General features: G+C 37.1%; 1 protein-coding gene across 4 annotated transcripts in view; it reads left to right on the forward strand.

The window, feature by feature from the left end:
• Kifap3 (kinesin-associated protein 3) overlaps nt 1–14,566 on the forward strand; it is a 154,970-nt gene that overhangs the window by 126,170 nt on the left and 14,234 nt on the right. The window lies entirely within an intron of this gene.

The following is a 14,566-nucleotide window of genomic DNA, read 5'->3' on the forward strand; positions in this document are numbered from 1 at the left end:
AAGCAATGTTCCAAGAAAGTACTCAGGAGTGGTGTCACCTTGGTTTTTTAAAAACTGGAGTTTTCTTCAGTCTGCCATTTCTCTGCCTTTGTCATTACAAGGAGGATAAAAACCTTTCATCTCTTCAGGAAAATGGTTTTTTTTTTTTAGTTAATTTATTAAAAAATAATGCTCCGTTGCTTTAGAAAAAGTTATTTGAAAAAGACAATAGTTTCCGATCATGAACACAGATTATTTCCTAGTGTATCCAAAACAAATAAAATACAAGAGCACATGGCTTGTGGTTTAACGACATTCATGTACCGCCTTGTTGAAAAGTTGCTATTTTGATTAGTAGAAGTCTTTTATAATTGTAGGATTGGAGGTAAGCAAAACTTAAAAGGAAAGTAGTATCTCATAAGCTATTGTTTTATGGTTGTAACAAAGTTGACTGTAGCAGCATCCAGCTTCATTACTAATTTTCTTACAGATTTTTTAAATTGTTGCCGAAAAGTATAGAAAACATTTTCCTCCTGTGCCCTCGCTAGAGGTGTAGTGCTTTCATTCGGCTGACCATTGGAATTTCACACTGAGCTATCAACTAAATAAGAAGAATCTTATTTTCCCTAAAGTGTTTTTCATTTAAGTTACTGATTTAGCTTCTATTTTTAAAACCCTATTTTTAGTAACATAGGCTATATTTATTTATCTGTAAAATATTTTTCATACAATATATTTTGATCATGTTTTTCTATACCAACTTGTTTTCTCACTCTATCTAAAAAATTAAGTCAAAAGAACAAATAAAGCCTCAATAAGACAAAAAAATAACAAAATGAAACAAAATACACACATGTACACACACACAAAATATGAGTGGTTTGTGTACACCAATTACCCCTGAATATAGGAACTTCTGTGGCGTTTGACTGAGATTTTATTTATATATATATATATATATATATATATGTATGTATGTATGTATGTATGTATGTATGTATGTATGTATATATAGTGTTAGAAAAAACTACTTGTTTTCTTTCCTGGCAGGTATTATTTGCAAATAGCTTCTTGGTTAGGGTGGGACTTTGTATCCACTTCCCTTCTCCATGCTGAGATTTTGTCTGGTATAGACCTGTGCAGGTCTTGCCATGCTGTCATGGTTTCTGCGTTCATATGTGTATCAGCCCTGTCATCTTTGTATGATCCTTTTCCCTTAGAGTTGCCCATCACCTCTCGCTCTAGCAGTCTTTCTGCGTCTTCTTCCAAGAAGGTCGCTGAGCCTTGAGAGGGACTTTGATGCGCACTTTCCGTTGAGGGTGAATTGCTCTGTACATTGTTTAGTTGTGAGGTTCATCTCTTAATTGTCATCTGTTGCAAGAAAGAGTTTCTTTGAAAGGGCTGAGTGGTGTACTAATGTTTATCTTCAGGGGTCATTTTGTTGCTGTCTTTCTCTAGCATAGTAATAATGGTAGGTTTGCTCCTAGGGAGCATGGACTATCTCTTCTCAGTTTCTTGGCCACTTTATCAATGTCAAGTATCAGTTCCACCTCATGGGTGGTCTTAGAATCTAATAAAAACAATGGCTGTTACTCCTGTAACACTGTGCCTCTATGACACCAGTGTGACTTGGAGGAAGTTTGCAGTATTTGCAGCTAAGTAACATTGAAAATTACTTTTCTCCCCAAGTAGTTTGCAAAGTATATTCCAGCACTGTGAATGCTAGTCAGTAGGGGTAAAATGTCTAGTTGGACATTAGCTAAGTTCTCCATGTGGTGTCCATAGCGGGGTCTCATGCAAGACCATCTTACTTTTAGGTTATAGAGAATAACCAATAACAAAGGCTAAATTTTTTTGGACCTGAGGAGCGAACCCAGGGCCTTGTGCTCTACCACTGAGCTAATCCTCAGCTCCAGGCTAAATCTAATTTTAAGTGATGCATTTATCACCTTTTCCTGACCAGTGTTATCTCAGTGATCAATTGAAATAAATCTGAGAAAACTATAATTATGATAGTTGATATAAATAGTGTTGATCATCTATTATATATAATCTATTTTACAAATATCTGTCTTTTTAAAATTGCACTCTAAATTTTTTAAAGCAAGAATTATATTTGTTTTACAGATAAAGAAACCATAGCTAATTAAAGTGTCCAATAGAAGTAACCTAATACGCGTGGGTCCACTGGATCGAAATACTACCTCTATACATAAATTCATAGCAAAGCTTTCTTTAAATTATGCTTATATGCCTCTTAGCTAAGTGATATATTCATGAAATGTGAAGCTTGGTCTTCTATAGTGGGCTCTCAATGACAACACAAGAAATAATTTCATCAGTATACCTGGTTGGCGTATTAAGAAATCCCTTGTCTCAATTCATAAAAGCTAACCATCACTAAATACTAAAAAAAAAAAAAAAAAAAAAAAAAAAAACCTTGATTTTTTTTTTTTCTGAAGCATCTGGCATTCTAGTTATAAATATTTAATTAGCCTGTATAATTATTATATAACTAATATGAAAATTCACAGTACAAATGTTTTCTGTAAAATTAAAAATGAAAGTTGATTTGGATATATGATCTTATAACAAAAAATGCTTATATTCTTTATAAACCTAATTGTTCTGCTATTATAATTACTCTTTCTCTTCTGGTTCACAATAAGTACTGTCTTTTACATAGTCCCAATCTAAATACAGCAGAGCGCTACAGATCTTGCCTTACTTCTTTAAATAAGACCTGTTTTCATTTTAATGTAATTCGATGGCTTCAAATAAGTTAAACATTTTGATTAATATTGAATATGTAGTCAGGAGTGTGGGACATTTGTATGACCCCAGCCTTCAGGACTATAAGACAGGAAGGCCCAAGGTCAGCCAGGGTCATATGGTGAGACTCTATCTCAAAGTTTTCCAATATGAGGGTAATTGAATATATAAGTCAGTAAATCTTGAGACCAATTCAACAAAGTTTATCATTTTTAATTATAGTTTATAAAACTATGTAGCTTTATTGAGAGATATACTTAGTGATTTTCATATTTTAAAATTTCCCTATTTTGCTTTTATTTCTGTCAAATTTTAGTGTCTAGAAAAATTCATATAGAACTTCTATATTGAAAACTACTGTGATATATTCTTTTATGAAGTAAATAGGCTACTTAAATATTTTTAGCCTTGAAAATGAACCAAAGGCTTTTTTAAAATCAAAAGAGTAATATACTTACTGTAGTTATTTTGACTTGAGAATTTTTTATCCTTTAAAAAACTTTCCCTGAAATAATATTATCTTTAAGAACTTTATAAGCTTTAAATCCTATAAGCATATCACTTTTTCTTTTTATTTGTAGAAGCATAATTTACTGTTAACTTCTTTGAATTTTGATAGCTAACAAATGAAATGAAAAAGGACACTCAACCACGTCAGGGGAGAAGAGGTTTACAGCAGAGCAGAGGGTCTCTCATAGGCCTTGTGCACCTTCTATTGCAGTCATTATTCTGGAATAATTCTTGTTTTGTTTTGTTTTGTTTTGTTTTGTTTTGTTTTGTTATTTTGAGACAGGGTTTCTCTGTCTGTCCTGGAACTCACTTTGTAGACCAGGCTGGCCTTGAACTCAGAAATCCGCCTGCCTCTACCTCCCTAGTGCTGGGATTAAAGGCGTGCGCCACCACTGCCCAGCTTCTAGAATAATACTTAGTTAAATAAGTTTATTCTTAATTTATTTTTTCGCTTATTCAGATATCTTTAGTTATTTAAGATTCTCTTTTTTTAAGTGATGATTTTTATTCTTTGAGAATCTCATACATACATAAACTGTGTTTTGACTATATCTACCTCCCATTTCTTTCCTACACCTCCTCTGCGATGAAATTCTCCTTTGACAGTAGAAAACCATGGATCTTCAGTTAGGCATATTTATTTTAATTCTGCAAATACTTAAACATATTAAATTGCAATAATTATTCACACATTTTGTTACGATGATCTAGCTGTGTGATGTTCCCAATCTGAAATCTTAAACTACAAGGTAGATCTTAGTTTCTCATATGTAGGAGATAAACTTTAAAACTCATTAAATAATATCAAATCAAAATGCTGATTATGCACAAAAGAAGTTACTTGATATGCACTCACTGATAAGTGGATATTAGCCCAGAAACCTAGAATATCCAAGATACAACTTCCAAAACACAAGAAAATCAAGAAGGAAAACCAACTCGTGGATACTTCATTCCTCCTTAGAATAGGGAATAAAATATCCATGGAAGGAGTTGCAGAGACAAAGTTTAGAGCTAAGACCAAAGGATGAACCATCCAGAGACTGCCCCACCTGGAGGTCCATCCCATAATCAGCCACCAAACGCAGACACTATTGCATACACCAGCAAGATTTTGCTGAAAGGACCCTGATATAGCTGTCTCTTGTGAGGCTTTGCCAGTGCCTGGCAAATACAGAAGTGGATGCTCACAGTCATCTATAGGATGGAACACAGGGCCCCCAATGAAGGAGCTAGAGAAAGTACCCAAGAGCTGAAGGGGTCTGCAACTCTATAGGTGGAACAACAATACGAGCTAATCAGTACCCCCAGAACTTGTATCTCTAGCTGCATATGTAGCAGAAGATGGCCTAGTTGGCCATCATTGGGAAGAGAGGACACTTGGTCTAGCAAACTTTATATGTCCCAGTACAGGGAGGGGGAAAGCCAGGGCCAAGAAGTGAGAGTGAGTGGTTGGGGAGCAGGGTAGGGGGGAGGATATAGGGGACTTTTGGGATAGCATTTGAAATGTAAATGAAGAAAATATCCAATTAAAAAAAGCAAAAAAAATGCTGATTATGAAAATTTCCATTTTATTAACTGACTTTAAATAATATAAGAATATATTTCCATAAATGTTCCATTCACTAACCTGAAATTGTTGTCTTTAACTCTCACCTCTCCTGGTGTTGAAAAGACAAAGAACTTAGGCTGTGGATTTAAAATCTGACAAGCCTGGTTACCCTTAGAGGGAAGAAGTGCTGCCTCTGGAGCCTCTCCCTAAGTCAGGGAAATATCCAGATTACCTACCAACTCTTCCCTGCTTCCTCATCATTGTCTTGAGGACAGCTAAACCTAGCAAAGTTATGTAGGGAAGAATAGTAAAAGATTAATGCGGAAACAGGAGCATTGTCTCATCAACACTATTTGTAGTGATTGGCAGTGGCATGTATGACAGAGCATGAGAAAGTTACAGCAATGGGAAGTGCCACCGCCACTCGACTTCCATGGCTTTCAGGCTTTATTACGGGAACATTTCAATTTGAGTAGCTTCCTGTAAAGCAGTTGATCCCGGGTGCCTGCTAGGTAAAGAATTAATTTTTATGTTTGATAATTAAAAGATATATGAATTAAAATCTGAGAAACTAAGCCAAATTGAAAAAAGTGTTAAGACCTAATCTATATCGTTGCTTTTCCTAAGCTCAAGTCAAAGGTGCTTCGTAGTCTGAGGGTCTGCATTTCTGTAATGTGGTGAGTCAGTTTAATTGGAAACAGTGAAAGCTGTTAAACTCATCTATCTCATTCTACAAGAGAGACCGGACGTTTGATAAAATAGATACTGGCAGTTGGACAGCAAATCCTTGGCTTTAGACACGTGTCACTATTGGTTTGAACCTCTTGGCGCCAGGGTTTCCCGACATTTAGAGCTAATGCAAAATGCATTAGGGCTCCAAGGCATTAGCTCTGAGGTTGCCAATCACAGTGTCAAATGTAAATCTCCCCAGCTCTGAACTGGGGTTGGGAGTGAAGTGGAACTTGGTATTGAAGCTAATTAAAAATAATGGGAGCAAGGCAAGGTTTTTGGTTGTTTTTTTTTTTTTTTAATGTTATGTACTATGTATTCATGCCATATTTTTGGACATTTTTTTATTATAACTCTTACTTTTCAAGACTAACAAGAACCTCATGTTGAGAGTATTCTTAAACTGCTTCCAGCTTTTACAAATCAGTTTTTGTTGCAGTAAAAATGGTCCATTTTCCTTTTATAGGAATCCAATTTTCATAAACTGGAAAAAAAAAACGCAGTCTGCTTCAGTTTCCTTGGGGCTTTGAAAAATATTTTTCAGAGAGCCTGGCGCTCTTTGTTATTGGTAGGATGATGTCATCACTGACCATCTCGCTGAGGTCAGAGTGAAGTGGACTCGCCCATGACCTGTTCCCTGCTTCATACGCCTTCGTTTTCTGTGTGTTAGTTACAACCTCTTGTCTTTTTTCTTAGCGTATTTACTGTTATTTGTTTTGTGCTTGAGCTTATATATTATACATGTATGCCTTTCACTGAAGCCTCCTTATCTTGTGAACCATTAAATAACGGCTGAAGTGTTAGTTTCAGGATCATAATGAAGTAGCAGATTATTTCTCTGAATGAAAGAATCATTTAGACCATAAATTTTAACCATAAATTACACTTCCATATTGACTGTACCTGCCATGGCATGCATGTGGAGATGAGAGGGAAACTGCAGGCATCAGTCCTTTCCTTTCATCATGGACCCCAAGTATTAAATGCGGGTGGTCAGACCTGCTAGGAAGCATCCTTATACTACCAACCACTTAGTTTTTCATGTGTTGTTTTTCCTATCACTAGGATTCTGTGTATACAAGTGAGAGTCACTTCTTTCACTCTAAGGCTGCCCTTATCCCCCATCAAAACCCTAACTTACCAGGTTTAGGACAAGGCCATTATCAAACAATATATAATCTTAAAAATAAAATAACTCATTCAGTGTCCTGTATATTTAATGCACTGCTAAACTTCTATACACTGAGTTCTTGACGTGGTTATATGTGTAGGTCCCCAAAACACCTTAGTTCTGGAGACTTGCAGGCATGTTTAAAAGAACTGCTTATAGGTTTAAATAAAGTTTTTTTTAAAGCCTTGATTAAAAGAAATACAGAAGAGGGGCTGGAGAAATGGCTCAGCAGTTAAGAGCACCACCGCTTCTTTAGAGGACCTGAGATTCAATTCCCAGTACCCACATGTTGCCTCACAAACATCTGTAACTCCAGTTCCAAGGGATTTGATGACCTTTTCTGACCCTGTGAGCAGCAGGCACAAACATGGTATACACAGACCCAGGTAAAACACTCATACATACAAATGAGAAAATAATTTTTAAAGACACAGTTTCTTTATAAATACATATGTATGTATATTGAGAATATAACAGCAAGGTTGAATAGCAGTATAGCATCCCATTACTTTAAAAATTGCTTTGTTTTATAATGATGCTTCTACCGGAAAATATGTAGATCTATGCAAACTTTTATAATATATTGAAAATTAATTATGAATATTAAGTTATCGAAGGGATTTTTTAGCTTATGTAAAAACATCTCAAACACAGTAGTAAATGCTGTCCAGGTCTAAATCAGAGGAATAATTAAGCTCTTTCTAGTTTTGTCAGGATTGATGGAGTGGAAATATGTCGCAGAATTTCCTGAAATTAATAAAATCATTCATAAGCTATATAACAAAGGAAATCATGCCTAAAACAGTGCAGTGATCACTCTCCCTGTAAACTTGTAGGATGCAGAAACCTGCTGAGCATGAATGGCAGGAGCTCTAAGATGTCCGTGGTGGGGAAACTCACATAAAGGTTGTTTTCATTAGGAGACTTGCTATGTGAAAGGATCCTTATGAGAAATTTTATTATACTTTCTGGATATTACCAATTGCATTTCTCAAAGTAAAGTATTCCTAGGAACCTTTAAATTTTTCCAAGAAAATGTTTAAGACTTTTTAAAAATCTGAGTACACCAAAGCTAATGACTCACATGCCTCTGACCGTCATACCTGCACATGTCACATTTGATCAAGTCATGTATGTGAAGAGGGTGAAGAGTGAAAATAGAAATTAAGGGTCAGAGATTTTTAGGGAACCAACCGGAACTGGGCAGTGATAAATACTGAAGCCCTTAAGCTCAGTCCGAGGAGCAGCCTTTGTTGCACACGGTTACTGCATCCAGATGACAAGGACATCAGACGTTATTCCTGGTGACCTCTGTTTGAGGCAGTAGAGAGAAAATGTTTTTAAAAGGGAGGTATAACATTCACTTCATAGCAAGACAAATTATAAACCTATTTTGCTTTAATACATTTGGACATGTCTTCTTGCAAATTGGTATTTCACATTTTCTTGAAGGCAAGCTATGAAGAGTATATTAACGCATTAAGTAATTAGTTCATTACCTTAAACTCTCTCTAAAGAGTAAATCCAGTTGTACTAAAATGAAAGTGAAAGAATGAGGTTGTCTCATTTGGTTGGAGAGTGATTGTCTTGTGCAAGTCCCTTCTAAAGAGAATGGTGCTTCTCTGGTGCCTGTTAAATACATCCCTGTGAGTTTGCTCTACTTGTCTTACTTGTCGTTTTTATTGAGACTTTTTAGAGACAGCTTCTTTAGTGCGGTGAAAAGGCCTCCCTCCACTGCTTGGACACTAATTATTTGCATTTCCCATGGAAAATTGAATTAGATTTTATTAGTAAATTGGGCCTATAACCTTTAAGGCTAGATTTTATTAGATTATTAAAGCTAGATTTATTAGATCAGCATTAGCAAACTGTAAATGTTACTAAAAAATAGAAATGCAAGCCAAAAATCACTGGAACCTTGGGAAGATGTCTTTCCCTGGAGAGGTTGCAGTGTCGCTTGGAAAGCTATTTTCAGTTATTTCCTTTCCTTTCACAGTTAGAAGCACGAGAGCTTGGCAGTGGATGGCCCTCACTGGGGCAGTGCCGTTTCTATCTGGTGGTCAGAGCAAAGCTTTTGGATGCTTACTAGCTGCGTAGAAAGCCCAAAGGTTTTTCTCAAGGGAAACCACATTATTGAGACGTTATTAAGACTTTCATTTAGGAGGAAAAAATACTGCTATAACTGAATCTACAAGTAAAATAATAGAACTGAATCCTATAAAAATGTTAACACATCGACTGTACACAGCCTTGTGTTTAAAGACATGACATGGGTGTTAACCCTGGCTTGGCTGGGAAATTGAACACATCACCACCATTTAAGAGTGATCGTCTAGTGGTAAAGTTCATATGGTTTTCCAAGTGTACTGGTCGAATTTTTGCCGACTATATCGATACAATTGAGAGTGAATTTAGTCAGGTATGTTGGTGCATATCTGTTTGCCCAGAATTCAGGAAGCTGCGGCAAGAGGATATCAATGCAGGCCAGCATAGGTAATCATGACGCTCTGTTTCAAAATAAAGCAATGCAAATATAAATTAAAAGGAAGTCTGAAGTTTTTAAGTGTACGTGAGTGCTTGTAGGAGATGTTTGCTCTTAGGTAATGCTATCTTCAGAAGTAGATTTTTTTTTTTTTTACTACAACGCAAATTACCATTTCAAATGTTTCCTTATTCAAATTTTAAATACGATAGCAAGTCCATTTAGGCCTTGAGTCGTAGTGTTAGGCATAGTCCTTAGCTGGAGAGGACTGTGTAATTCAAGGTTGAGCTATTCTTTCTAGTCCTGTCTGTTTGGATGAGGCCTGCTATGAATAGTCATTAAGTTTTCTAATGTTAAAAACATTAAACAACATCTTTCAATGCTGGGCTGTAGGCCTTTAAATGTAATATTAATTAATTGCCTTATTCTCCGTGATGCCCATCGTCACTCGTGATGTCCTGTACCAATAGCTTACTAATCAGATAAAAGCCATGTGGGCTGTGTAGCTGACTTGCATTCAGTTTGAATAGGAATTGTCCAGGTTGTATGTGAGTCATAAAAGTAAATCCATATTCCCAGGTTAAATCTGAGTGAGATCCTAAGTTATATAGTGACTGAGGAAGGAATGTTCCAGTGAAGGCCTGCTCTAATGAGCTTAGTGACTAGGCTCATTTTAAACTGCAAGAACTTGCTAGTTGTTGTGCTGGAGTGGGGAGTTAGTCTATAAACCTTCTTGTAGAAGTATCTAAGACAAAAACAAGGAAATATAATGTTCTAAACTCAGCCAGCCCAAACCACTTGAGCTGCTATGACAGCTCATAAAACTGAGAGTAGTTTTTAACTGGGCTCTGTTTTACATTGCCAAAGTGAATTTTCCTTGCAGGAAGTAGCCAGAGGGTTTATTTAGTTTCCAGCCTGTGGCTTTGATCTTGCTGTACTGTCACATCTCGGGTTACATAGCCCTTTTTCACTGCAGTAAATCTGCAACAGTTAATGAGAATAAAATTTCCTCCTTCTTGCTGATCGCATGCTGCTAAATGCCAAACCACAGCCAACTGCCTATTTGTACAGTTTCAGTAGGGTGTATGAAGACAGTGTGATCAGTTTAACCTTGTTGTCTTTGTAATTCATTTTATTGGCTTTTCTTCCTTTTCATGCAACCTAGTTTTTGCCGAGTCACATGGTTACAAGACCAAAACTGAAAGAAAATCTCAGAAAGTGGATGATGCTAAGCGTCGTTCCTGGGTGGGGCAGAGAGGTGGTGGATTTGCTCATTAAGATGAAAATTGGTCACTAAAAGGTTTAAAGGACCAGAACCTTTCTGTCCCCTATGCTTAAGTTATATACTTAGTGTGAACATACACTTATGATTAATTAGCTTAACGGGTAAGGTCATTATTTTTACTTCAGGTGCAGAAGTAATGCCATTGTACCAAGGAAATTTTGAGGCTTTCAGAAATCTTCATTTCTACATTATAAGAGCTACTCTTAAAGAAAAAAAAAACATTATTAAACTCACTAAGCCATTTTATCAAGTGAATAAAATTTTATCTCTGTACACATAGAGTAAATATTACAATTATTCAGTAAATTTATCGTTTTCTTGGTTTTTACCTTTTCTATTGCCTTGTTATGATTGGCAGTTAGAATTTAGCAAGTTGTCTGAAATTTACCTCAGATGACAATTTTGAATGATAGCCAAAATAAATACATTTTATTATGTGTTCTTATGGACCATATATAAAAATATGGTTATTATTAAGTAAAATAAAAAAATTTAAATCGGTTTTGTCATTTCTCACCACTTAAGTCACAGTTACTGTTATAGCAATCATATTCCATAGAATGAATCATTTCTCATAAAAATCACAACATTGGATGAGGCAGTGTGTAATGCCCATTCACTGAGTGTGTAATGCCCACTCACTGAGTGTGTAATGCCCACTCACTGAGTGTGTAATGCCCACTCACTGATTCAGCTGATGGTAAAAGCAGTGCTTAAAAGCAGATGGAGAACTGAGGAGGATATTTCTGAAGTAGAAACCATCCAATCAGATCTCTTGGAAATAGAGGATCCACTTTTTAGAAAATGCTAATTGTTGGTTGTTGCATTTTTAAGAGGGTAGTTGGCTAGCAAAGTGGCTCAGTAGGTAAATGCAGTTGACACCAAACCTCAGAACATATGCTGGATCTCTGAAACCCACACAGTGGTGTGAGAGAACTCTCCCAATGTCCTCTGACCTCCACATGCATGCCATGGCATATGTACACACGTTTACACACACACACATTTTTTTAAGGAAGTGAAAGAAAAAATCTCAATCAAATGAAATTGCTCAAATGATCTCATGTTTGTGTAGCTTGAACAGTCCAATGCAGGTTCAGCATTACTGCAAAGCACTAGAAACCATACTGGTGTCGATGTCTGGCCATTGTAACCTTTCTGACTGGAGTGTTTAGAAGGCTACTCCATTAATGGTTTCTAGTCTGTCTGTTACCTGCCGAGTTCACCAGTAGTGATGATTAGCATTTGCTAACATGCATGCAGCAAAGGCTTATGAAGCAGAGTGCTAATTTCCATTGATTACTGCCCTTATTAATTTACTGTCACAACTGAAAACTGCCATTCTGTTTAAAATGCATGTAGAATAAAGCTGGTTACCAATCCAGCCTATCCAGAGACTCATCCTTCTATCCATCTTCCTTTCTTTCCCCTTGTTACAGTGATGTAGCTGACCTTTGAAATCTCGGAACCCTGTCCTCTGCCTTCCTGAAGCTGTCTTCTTTGTCCCTACCCTTTTCCCTCTACTGGCTCATCCTGTCATCATGGAAACTCCATTGGCCTCAAGTTACAATCTAATTACTCTTCATTCTCACTTCCTCATACACAGAACCTCTCCAGCATCTTCAGTTCCGGGGCCAGAGAGATGGATCAGAGGTAAGAGCACTTGTTGCTCTTGCAGAGGACCTGGCCTTGGCCCAGCACTCATGTGATGGGTCACAGCCATCTGTAACTGTAGTTCCAGGACAACCTCTTCTGTCCATACTTCATGCATATGCATACATTCAGACAGAGAGAGAGAGAGAGAGAGAGAGAGAGAGAGAGAGAGAGAGAGAATGAATCTATTTAAGCTTTTAAAATTAAAAAAAAAATTAAAACGTCAATTTTATTTTGAACTTCTCCGGTTCTCTTGTGTTACTGAAGCAATAGAATTTTTTCATTTAAACTCGCATCTGTGTTTATCACAGTCATCTGAGCCTTGCATTTCAATGCTCTTATCTCAGTTCAAAACATGCCACTTTTCTGATCTCTCTCATCAGCCCTTCTTCATCTCTTCCTGTTGTTCTTTGGCAGATAATTCCTTCTCCTCTCCACCTGTAGATGCTGGTTGCTTCAGGCAGACCCTCGTCTGAGAGCATCTCTTTATTCCCACTGTTTACAGGACCATCCTATTAGTCTTCAATAGTATCTGTCATCTTACATTTTCTACCAGAGATTGATTTAAACATAGTCCTTTTCTCTCTTCCTCCTTAACATGGCTAGTTAAATGCATGTAAGACTATCAAGCAGCTGCATTTATATAAACATCTTTGTGTCTTAACAAACGTTACAACCGTCCACCAAGTAGTCAAGTCAGAAACTTTAGCCTCTTCCTTGATCTTTCCCTCCTATTTGGCCTTTGCTTGCTGTGTGTACTGTTAGCACTCCAATGCAGACTGCTGCTGCCTGCTCCACTCAGCGCCTAATTAGTCGTCATGGTGCTGCAGCTACCTCCCCTCATGGTCCTCTTGTTCCACTTACCTGTTTTCCCAGTCTTCTTAAGTCAAACCCCAGCTCCATGCACATCTAAGAAAAAGCAAATTCCTCAGCGTGCTCTGGAAAACTGCCTCATCTGTCACCTCTGCTTCCTCAGCCTCACCTACAAATGTCCCATCTGTGTTTCTTCTCCCTGAAGAAGCCTTTCTACTCTGTCACCTTCCTACCTCACTTGAGTAGTCATCAGACTTTAAATAACTAGCTTTTGTCATTCAAGTCTCAACTCCAATATTATTTCCTCATAAAAGCAACTTCTTGAGCCCATCTGCCCCAATCGGTCATTTCCTTGTGAATCTGTCTCGTTCCTCAACAGTACACAGTCAGGGGGAAGACATTTGACATACAGTCTTAGTCAGAGTTGTATCTGTAGGGCCTGGCACACACTCGATTCCCTGCAGGGCCTGTCTTTAAACACAGATGAACTTATTCCTCTTCCCATGTTGTAGTTTATTTTTCACTTCTATACTTAACCTTTACCATTTCTAAGTCATCCTTTCAAGTGTGCAATGCAAAGTATGTATTAGATACATGATGCCATCAAATATTGTCTTATATATCCTGCATAGAGCAGTATGTGCTTCTATTTTAAATTGTTGACAGATAACTTTGTATATGGAAAAATATTTTAATAATCCAGATAAGGTATAAACATTTTCAATTATTTTATTTTATATAGATAGGTACTAGCCTTTATGATTAAGACCTAGTTAACATTCTTTGTGTACTTGTATGATATACATCTACATATTAAATTAAATATTCTAAGTACTCATTTATGCTAAATGGAAGCATAGTATCCTATGAGCCACCAACTAGGAGCTTACACTGTCTGCTCCAAGGCCCCTGGCACAAATACAGCCAAGGTCTGCCTGGCCAGGCCTCAGTGGAACAAGATGTGCTTAATCCTGGAGAGATTTGAGGCCCCAGGGAAGGGGGAGGCCGCTGGGGGTGCCACCCTCTCAGAGACAAGGGGAAGGTGAAGTGGAATGAGGAACTATGGGGGAAGAGTGAGGGGAGGGTATGACAGTAATGTAAATAAATAAAATAACGAAAATTGAAAAATGAAATGAAATAAAATGAAAGAGAGCATCAAACCAATTTTCCTTATGAACATTAATGAAAAAATACTCAATAAAATTCTCAAAAACTGAAGCCAAGAGCACATCAAAACGATCATTCACCACGATCAAGTGGGCTTCATCCCAGGGATGCAGGGTTGGTTCTTTTTCATGCATTCATTCATTCATTTATTTATTTATTTATTTATTGTATATGAGTACACTGTAGCTGTGCAAATGTTTGTGAGCCTCCTCATGTGGTTGTTGGGAATTGAATTTTAGGACCTCTGCTCACTCTGGTCTACTCTGCTCACTCAGGCCCAAAGATTTATTTATTATTATACATATGTACACTGTAGCTGACTTCAGATATACCAGAAGAGGGCATCAGATCTCATTACAGGTAGTTGTGAGCTACCATATGGTTGTTGAGATTTGAACTCAGGACCTTTAGAAGAGCAGTCCAGTGCTCTTACCCACTGAGCCATCTCTCCAG

Source organism: Mus musculus, chromosome 1 (genome assembly GCF_000001635.26).
Source record: "Mus musculus strain C57BL/6J chromosome 1, GRCm38.p6 C57BL/6J".
In the NCBI taxonomy this organism is placed as follows: domain Eukaryota; kingdom Metazoa; phylum Chordata; class Mammalia; order Rodentia; family Muridae; genus Mus; species Mus musculus.